Raw genomic sequence first — 10,073 nt, 5'->3', positions numbered from 1 at the left:
AATTGAGCGCAGCGCGGAGGCGCGCGTCGCAGAAAATTACAGTTTTTAGGGGATCCGACAGGGGGTTTTGTTGGGGAGCCCCCCCAGTTTACTGAATAGAGATCGCGCTGTGTTGTGGGGGGTTGTAACCCCCCACATTTTACTGAAAACTTCACTTTTTCCCTGTTTTTAGGGAAAAAGTGAAGTTTACAGTAAAATGTGGGGGGTTACAACCCCCCACAACGCCGGCGCGATCTCTATTCAGTAAACTGGGGGGGCTCCCCAACAAAACCCCCTGTCGGAGCCCCTAAAAACTGTAATTTTCTTCGGCGCGCGCCTCCATCTTGTGCTCAATTGTCGGCACGCGCCTTTGTCTTTCGCGGGGTTGTCTATGAACCGTGCAGAACTCTTCCCAGTGGAGCCCTAGAGCGTGAGCAGGTAAATGTCTTCTTTTTTTTTTTTTAAAGGTAATGAGTTTTCTTGGAGCAGGCTCGATGAGTCAGCCGCACAGAAAGGTCCAGAGCTACTTACTGAGCATGTGCATGAGTTCTACTTATCACAGTCTCCCTCACCTATGAATCTGTTAATCTGTTTTGTCTGTGCTCAGTATTGAATAGACATAGCAGTCTCTCCAGCAGAAATTGCATAACTATAGTTAAGACCTGTTAAGTTCAGCTTGCCAGAAAGTTTTTTTTTAAGTGCCCCAAAGCCTTAAAAATGGCCTTGAGGGGGGATGCATAAGTGCTGTGCCTGCTGTCTAGGTTTTGACTATGACAGGGGTAGGCAATTCCGGTCCTTGAGAGCCCGGAGCCAGGTCAGGTTTTCAGGATATCCACAATAAATATGCATGAGATAGATTTGCATCTCAAGGAAGCAGTGCATGCAAATCCATGTCCTACATATTCATTGTGGCTATCCTGAAAATCTGACCTGGCTCCGGCTCTCAAGGACTGGAATTGCCTACCCCTGGTCACTGTGAGACTATGATGTGACTGGTTGCTCAGATTGTATTCAAATGAGCCCCCTATGTTAGAAGTTGCAGAAGCCTTGCACTGAGGGGTTTTCTTAGAGCAATGGACAGAAGTAACTTACTTCCTGTAAGAGGGCAGATGATTTGTCTTAGCCTCTAAAACAGGGGTGCCCACACTTTATGGGCTTGCGAGCTACTTTTAAAATGACTAAGTCAAAATGATCTACCAACAATAAAATTAAAAAACAAAAACACAAAGCACACTGAAAGGCAGAGAAAATGTTAATTATTCATATTCCGGGTTTTTTCAAAGAGGTCACGGCAGATGAATCTATGCAATGTCACCTCAGTAACAAAATACAAAAATAGACAAATACACCCCTTCCCTTTTTACTAAACCACAATAGTAGGTTTTAGCACAGGGAGTTAAGCTGAATGCCTCGTGCTGCTCTCAATGCTCATAGGCTCCCTGCGCTAAAAAACGCTATTGCGGTTTAATAAAAGGGAGCCATAGTGCAAAATATAGACAGCAGATATAAATTCTCAAAACCGATACATTTTGATCACTAAATTGAAAATAAAATCATTTTTCCTACCTTTGCTGATTGGTGATTTCATGAGTCTCTGGTTGCACTTTCTTCTTCTGACTGTGCATCCAATCTTTCTTCCTTTCTTTCAGCCTCCTGTATATTTCCTCTCCTCCAGACCTCATTCTCTCCCCCAACTTTTTCTTTCTGTCTCCCTGTTCCCCCTTCTTTCTGTCTCCCTGTCTGCCCCCTTTCTTTCTTTCTCCGTGCCCTCCCCCAAGCCACTCGGTTTGCTGCCACCGCCATCGGGGAACAGCCCCCAAGTCACCGCTGTCCCAAGCTTTCCCTGCAGAAGCGTCGCGCTGACCAGCATTCCGCTCCCTGACGTCAATTCTGACGTAGGAGAGGAAGTTCCGGGCCAACAAGGCATTTCTCCTCATTCCATCTAGCCTGAGCCCCATCTATACCACCTCTAACTCAGGTGTACTACCTTCCTGTTAAGGATGTTAAAGAAGTTAATCAAGAGCCCTTGGATGTTACAGCTTTATTGGAATCCTCAGATAGGGAAGTAGCTACGCCGGCAACATTGCTTCTTTCAGTAGCTCTCACAATGGACAAGATATGGTTATTGAAATTATACTTCAAAAAATAAATATAAAGAATTTTTGGGACTAAAAGTTCAAATGTTTCCTGATTTGGCCAGAGACACACAGAAGCGGAGAAAAGAATTTCTTCTGATGAGACCAGCAGTAATAGCCCTGGGAGCTACTTTTTTTCTTCGTTATCCTTGTAAATGTATAGTCCATTATAAATTTGTTTTCATTATAAATAGCATTTCCCTTTCTGTGTCTGTCAGAATTACCATTCCACCTATTTTCCAGCATCACCCTTCTTTGTGTCCATCTCACCTATATCCCTATCTCACCACTTTTTCAGAATCTTCATTTGTCTCTGTCCTTGTCTTTACCCCATGTTCACCATTTGCCCTTTCAATGTCTTTATCTCCCCCCCCCACACACACTTTTTCAGCATTACTTCTATGTCTCTATTCACCTCCTCTTCATGTCCCCTCTGTATCGCTATCCTTATTCAGTAGGTCCTGCTTACCCTTTCTCTTCTTTGTGTCACTATCTCCATTTTCAGCTTTCCCCCCTTTTCCTTTGTTACTGCACCCTGTAGCCAGAATCTTTCCACCCTCCCTCCACTCCGGCCCAGCCCAGTATGAAATATTTCCTTTTGTTTCCCTCCCCTCTCTCTCTCTCTCTCTTCTGCTCCCTCACCCACGAGTCCTGCATCTGGCCCTCTCCCTCTCCTGGCAAAACCCCCCTGCTCCGCGGCTCTCTTAAGCAACTCGTCAGCAGCGGTGATCAAGACAAGCTGCCGACATCGAGGCCTTCCCTCTATGAGTCCCGCCTTTGTGGAAAAAGGAAGTTGAAACAAGCGGGACTCGCAGAGGGTAGGCCCCGACGTCAGAAGCTTGTGTCGATCGCTGCTGCTGAGTTGCCGAAGAGAGCCGCGGAGCAGGGGGTGTGGCCGGAAGCAGGTAGAAGGAAGAGGGCTGCTGGAAGAGGTAGAAGTTGCGAGTATGACACCGACCCGGGCCAGGATGATTTCTTTTTCAGGCTGTTGCTGCTGCTGCTGCCGCCACCACGCCCCCCCCCCCAAATGACAAAAACAGCCTAATGCCCGACGTCGGGGAGAGGAAGGCTGATAGGCCCGGTAGATCGGGACGGCAACACGAGTCTATCTCAGAGCCCGGGATGGGCTCTGGGATCGACTCAAGTTGCCTTCCTGAGCTACCGGTCGATCGCGATCGACGCGTTGGGCACCCCTGCTCTAAAGAATGTGGTAAGTGCACTGAATTAGGAATGCTCAAAGATCCCACATGCAATAAGAATAAGAGAATCAGAAGCAAAGAGTAGGATCCACTAGTCAAGCAAAAACTTCAGGCAGCATGCATCAAAAGCACTACAGCAAATTAAACTTATAGACATTAATGAACAATTATTTTCCCCCACTCCTCCCATCAAATAATCATAAAAAGTAAATACCTACAAGATACTATCCATAAATTCCCCAAATTAACTTCCAATGCAAAAACCCTCCCCTCTCCCACCCACCCTATATGTGTATTAGAGAATGACATGGGGACAGATTTTTCCTCGTCCCTGCAGGGACTCATTTTCCCGTCCCGGTGAGTTCTTTTCTTGTCCCTGCCCCATTCCTGCAAGTTCCATCCTCATCTGCACAAGCCTCAAACACTTTATTATCATAAGTGTTCGAGGCTTGTGCAGTTAAGGCAGAGCTTACAGGAATGGGGCAGGGACAGCGACAAAACTCACAGGGACGGGAAAATTGAGTTCCTGCGGGGACGGGGACAAATTTTTCCCCACGTCATTCTCTAATGTGTATGCTTAAAAGTCACTAATGATTTTAGTGTACCTTTGGAACTTTGATACTTTCAAATAAAGTCCATTTAGGAACATCGTCACTCCACAGAATTTTTTGGTATTCTCTGGATTTTCTTCTTTGTGGGTATTTTGGGGTCAATTCCTTTTGTTTTTGCTACTTATGATTTTAAAGTGTTTGAGGCTTGTGCATATGAGGTCAGAGCTTAGGCATTGGTGGAATGAGGCATTATGACATCACTATCTGAGCTCTAGAATGTTGCAAACACAAGCAGTGTCTCACTTCCGGCTCACCACACATTTGTTTCCCACGTACTCACCTTTATAGGACCCCCAGGGACCCCTGAAGAAGACTTTTTGTCGAAACGCGGACCGTGTTGGCTCCTGTATCCCTAGTGGACTAGGTCCTTTAAGGCTCTTATGTGGATTATTTACTTTTATGTGGATGATTTCAGTGTACCTTTGGAACTTTGATACTTTCAAATAAAGTCCATTTAGGAACATCGTCACTCCACAGAGTTTCTTGGGGTTTTTTTGGTTTGCTTAAAAGTCACTAAAATAAAGTCGGTTATCATTCCTTGCAGAATTTAGTCAATGGCTCCCAAACATCCATAAATTTCTTGTATCGTCCCTGTTGTATGGCCATCAAGCGTTCCATTTTAAAAATAACATTATAATATTTATATGAAATTTTTGGGGGAAGGGTGGGTGGGGAGGGTATAAATTTATGTTTTTAAGATGATGTTAGAAGAAATACAAGTGATGTTTACAAGGTTTAAATGATGTAATATTGTGTTCTTGATGTAAGTTGGAAAAATGAATAAAGAATTAGAAAAAATAAAAAATAACAAAAGCGATTCCCACCAGAAAGTGGAGTTTAACCTATCCCAGTTCTTCCAATTCTTCAAAAGAGAAGTTTGTTATTCCGAGCTGATATCTGGCTTTTAGCTCTCATTAACGTACCAAACAGGATGGTATCATATGACAATGCCACTGGATTTTCCAATATTTTGTTCACTTGGTCCCAGATGGATCTCCAAAATTTAAGTATCAAGGGACAACAGTATAGTTAATGATCCAAAGCCCCAATTCTGAAAAACAAGCTTCTGGGTAGAGCTGCCGCCCTGGGTGCAGACTGCCCTGGCGTTTGAAAGTAGAAGGAGTTCCACCGACTCGGTAGCAAGGATGTGTCAGATTGTCCACCTCTTGCTTGCTGCAGTTTTGGCTAGAAATGTTTAACCTAACTCCTGTTTGCCCTTATTTATTTCTTTAAAATTTTCCTATACCGCTTAAGAACTACACGGTTCACATGAGTTAAAACAAAATAATTATGACAAACTAAAACCTTAAAATCAACAGGGGAGAACTATCTTTTCTTTTCCAAAGAACTGTTAAAGCATAAGAATGCGGTGAAAAACAATTGGGTTTTTATCTGTTTCTTGAATTGAAACCGATCAAAACATTGTTTCAACTTAGCATGGCAAGTAGAACATACACCTCTCCTGCTCCAGATCGTCTTTTTTGTAGTAGAGAGCTGGTAGAAGTTTCTAAAAATATTAATCACTTGTGTCAAAGGGAGTCTCCTTTCTCAAAAGGTGGAGACCTCATTGGACCATCAGGCTCTCTGACGCCTACCTATGTCCTTCAAACTTGCTCTCCATGCCAGAAAGATGGGGCTTTTATGGACATAGTTGCTTCTACAACCTACTCACTAGGTTCAATCATGACAAGATGCTGAACTTCAGAAGGACTGGGCCTCTTGACAATTTTCTCTAAGATATTATGTCCCCCAGGGATATCTTCTGACCCATCTCCATATTAATATCCAAGGAAGATACTTTTGTGGAGGCCTGAACATATCCTTGCCTGATCTCATGAGCAACATCTTAGGGAGCCTGGAATATTTAGACCTTATGGTAAGAACCTCATTGCCTTGCTTATAGCCAAGATTTGAGTGGATATCTGCCAAAAGTTACAAATTCTCTAGGTTTAAGATGTTGTTTTTTGGTTTGTTTGTTTTTTTACATGCATCTCATATCCCTCTTAACTACCAGTGAAGGATACCTTCCTTTCGCCTTGATGAGCAAATGTTACCAGTACCATACCAAGCTTGTGGTGCAGTGGTTAAAGCTACAGCCTCAAGTTGTGGGTTCAAACACACGCTGCTCCTTATGACCCTGAGCAAGTCACTTAATCCCCCCAAGGTACATTAGATAGATTGTGAGCCAACGGGCACAGATGGGAAAATACTTGAGTACCTGAATAAATTCATATAAAACTGTTCTGAGGACCCTTGGGAAAACAGTACAGCAGATTGAATGAATAAATAATTTTTTTTAAAAAAAAGCATCTAGCAATAGTGGTGTATCTCCACTGAATAGGAATGTTCAGTCGTAAGAACATAAGCAGTGCCTCCGCCGGGTCAGACCATAGGTCCATCCTGCCCGGCAGTCCGCTCCCGCGGCGGCCCCAACAGGTCACGACCTGTCTGCATCACCAGAAGGGGCTCCCTTGCCACCTTGGTTTCTCATTTGAAGTCCCATCTTCCCATCGTAGTCCTAACCCTCCGGTCTTACACATGCACGACCTGATTTGGTTTCTATACTTATTACCTGGTTAGCTTTCTATACCTGTGTTACATCCCAGCACCTCTCTCAGTATCCCACGATCCCTTTATCCCTCAGGAATCCGTCCAGTCCCTGTTTGAATCCCTGTACCGTACTCTGCCTGATCACGTCCTCCGGTAGCGCATTCCAAGTGTCCACGACCCTTTGGGTGAAAAAAAACTTTCTTGCATTTGTTTTGAACCTGTCTCCCTTCAGTATGTCTTTGATTATCTCATAATAGGCAAGATATGAGCAGAAGCTTCATCAGCCCAGCAAAGCGTGAAACCCACAGTATGGTTTCTCTTCATCCATCGAGTTCATGCCTCCAGTGCAATTGTAGTGAATGCCATATCACAATAGAAACATGATGGCAGATAAAGGCCAAATGGCCCATCTAGTCTCCCACCCACAGTAACCATTCTCTCTCTGAGAGATTCCTTGTGCCTATCCCAGGCCCTCTTGAATTCAGATAGTCTCTGTCTCTACCACCTCCTCCGGGAGACTGTTCCATGCATCTACCACTCGTTCTGTAAAAAAGTATTTCCTCTGATTACTCTGGAGCCTATCGCCTCTTAACTTCATCCTGTGCCCTCTCATTGCAGAGTTTCCTTTCAAATGAAAGAGATTCGACTCGTGCGCATTTACATTACATAGGTATTTAAACGTCTCTGTCATATCTCCCGCCTTTCCTCTAAAGTATACAGACAGATCTTTGTCTGTCCCCAAACACCTTATCACGAAGACCACATACCATTTTAGTAGCCTTCCTCTGGCCCAACTCCATCCTTTTTATATCTTTTTAAAGGTGCGGCCTCCAGAATTGTACACAATATTCTAAATGAGGTCTCGCCAGAGTCTTATACAGAGGCATCAATACCTCCTGGCCATACATCTCCCTAAGCAACCTAGCATCATTGATTTTGCTGTCACCTTTTCAACCTGGTTAGCCACCTTAAGATCATTGCATACAATCGCACCCAATTCCTGCTCTTCTGTCATGCACATAAGTTCTTCACCCCCTATATCAGCGGTCTCAAACACGCGGCCTGCGGGCCATGTGGCTCTCCAGGTTTTATTTGCGGCCCGCGGTCTGGACACGATCAACAGCATTTCTCTTCCCCTTTCCCTTTTGGAGCAGCAGCATGTCTGGCTGGCTCATTCCGTTCAAAGCCGCGGGTTGGCAGCTCCTCGTGCTATCCACTCCTGCATCGGAAGCCTCTCTGATGTCACAACATCAGAGAGGCTTCAGATCCAGGCGCGGATCTCGCAAGGAGCCGCCACCCCCGGCTTTGAACAGAACGAGCCGGCCAGACACGCTGCTGCTCCACAAGGAAGAGAAGGGGAGGGGAAAGAGAAATGCTTCTGCTACATAGGAAAGGGGGACCCTAGGGAAATGCTGCTGCTGCTGCTGTACAGGGAAAGGGAGAGGGAGGGAAAGGGGAAGAGAAATGCCTCTCCTGCACAGGAAAGGGGGAAGGGAAATGCTGCTTCTGTTGCTGCTGCACCCAACTGGGGAAAGAGAGGGAAGGAAGGAGAAGGGAGAGGAGAGGAACAAGAGAAGAAGCCAAGTTCATGGGAGGGAGGGAAGGAAAGGAGATATCAGACCATGGAGGGGGAGATGCCAGGGCATGGGGGAAGGGAAGGAGACGGATGCCAGACTAGGGGAAGGGAAAGGAAGGAAGGAGGGAGGGAGAGAAAGGAAGGAAAGAGATGCCAGACCATGGAAACAGGACGGAAGAAGAGAGAGATAGGAAGGGAAGGGAAGACATGGAAACGTAGATTTTGAAAAGAAAGCAGAAAAATTGAACATTAAGTTAATGCCAAAGATGGATGCAAGGCAGAGAGTGAAGACGGAGAGAAAAACAGTCAAAGGACAAGAAGGCCCTGGAAACATAGTTGAAAGCACAGAAAAATAAAGTCACCAGATAACAAAGGTAGGGAAAATGATTTTATTTTCAATATAGTGATTGAAATGTGCCAGTTTTGAGAAATAAAAGATATTAAACTTTAAATAATAATAATAATAATAACTTTATTTTTTATACCGCAATACCACAAAACAGTTCAGAGCGGTTTACAGGATAAGAGACTGTACATTTACAGCGAAGTTACAGCTTAGTTATAGCGAAGTTACATCGAGGTTACAGCATATCGAAAAACAGTTCAGAGCGATTTATACAATGTAGGTGCAGAGAATTAGTTAACAATTATATGGTATAAACCAGTGACAATTACAAAATGATCCAATAATTGTTGCATGGGGGGAGGGGAAGGATAGGGAGGGAGGCAAGGGATTATTAGTTTGGTCGGGGGGACGGGGGGTTAGAGGAATTTATCAAAGAGGTATGTTTTTAGAGATTTCCTGAAGGATTGATAAGTTGGGGCAAGAGAGATGAGAGTGGACAGGCAGTCATTCCATTTGCCAGCTTGGAAAGAGAGGGTTTTGTCGAAGAATCTTTTGTGGATGCATCCTTTTGGGGAGGGGTAGGCAAACAGGTGTGCATTGCGTGTACGGTTAGAGCCTGGGAAGGTGAAGTGGCGTGAAAGGTATATCGGGGCTGAGCCAGTTAGGGTTTTGAAGCAGGGCTACAGAAAAAATAGAGTACTTGGAGGGCCGCAGAAAAAATAGTTAATGTCTTATTAAAGAAATGACAATTTTGCTTGAGGTAAAACTTTATAGTTTATATATCTTTCCTTTTAACTGTTAAAGGAAAGTTTTATAAACTATAAAGAGTTTTACCGCATGCAAAATTGCCATTTCTTTAATAAGACATTAACTATTTTTTCTGCGGCCCTCCAAGTACCTACAAATCAAAAATGTGACCCCGCAAAGGGTTTGAGTTTGAGACCATTACCCTAAACTGTACCGTTCCCTCTGGTTTGCAGCCCAAATGAATGACCTTGAATTTCTTTTTTTTCCCAGTCTTAGTTTATTTAAATTTTGAAGTTTCGAAGTAACAAAACAGTACAAAGCATACAATCGTATATCAATAAGCAAGGAGAATATGCAACTAACCAAACATAAAATAAAATACAAGGTAAACAAAAGGGGGGGGGGAGGAGGGATAGAAAGGGGGGGCATACAAACATTAATTTCCAAAGAGATGCCTAAACAAGTGAATGAATAAACAGCATCAGGTCTTATCACATGAAGTGGCAGGAAACAGTTTCAAAGAATACCATTGACGTAAAAAGATGTGTGGAATCAGACTTTTTTAGCTAAATATAATTCATAATGATATGTTATACTAGATTCCACCATTTATCATGTGACAGTAATTCAGGTCTTTCTATGAGGCACATAGCACCTTCAATGCTATAGCCAAAAGGGTGCCCATTAGATAGCAGTCATCAGTAAGGTGATCGCTATAAGAAATACTCTTTAAGATAACAGTGGCAAAGGAAAACGTGAAGGAATTATGAAATACACGTCCCCTCCATATTCGCGGTTTCAATGTTTGCGGTTTCGATTATTTGTTTTTTTACCCAGCCCTCCCCCCCTTGGAATTGTTTGTTGGTATCGAATAAAAACAGCCCCGGGACTTGGAGGGAGGCAATCGGAAGCGGCAAGGGGGCGGGGGGG

The sequence above is a fragment of the Geotrypetes seraphini genome, chromosome 16 (genome assembly GCF_902459505.1).
Source record: "Geotrypetes seraphini chromosome 16, aGeoSer1.1, whole genome shotgun sequence".
Lineage (NCBI taxonomy): Eukaryota > Metazoa > Chordata > Amphibia > Gymnophiona > Dermophiidae > Geotrypetes > Geotrypetes seraphini.
Note: the sequence above shows the minus strand (reverse complement) of the source record.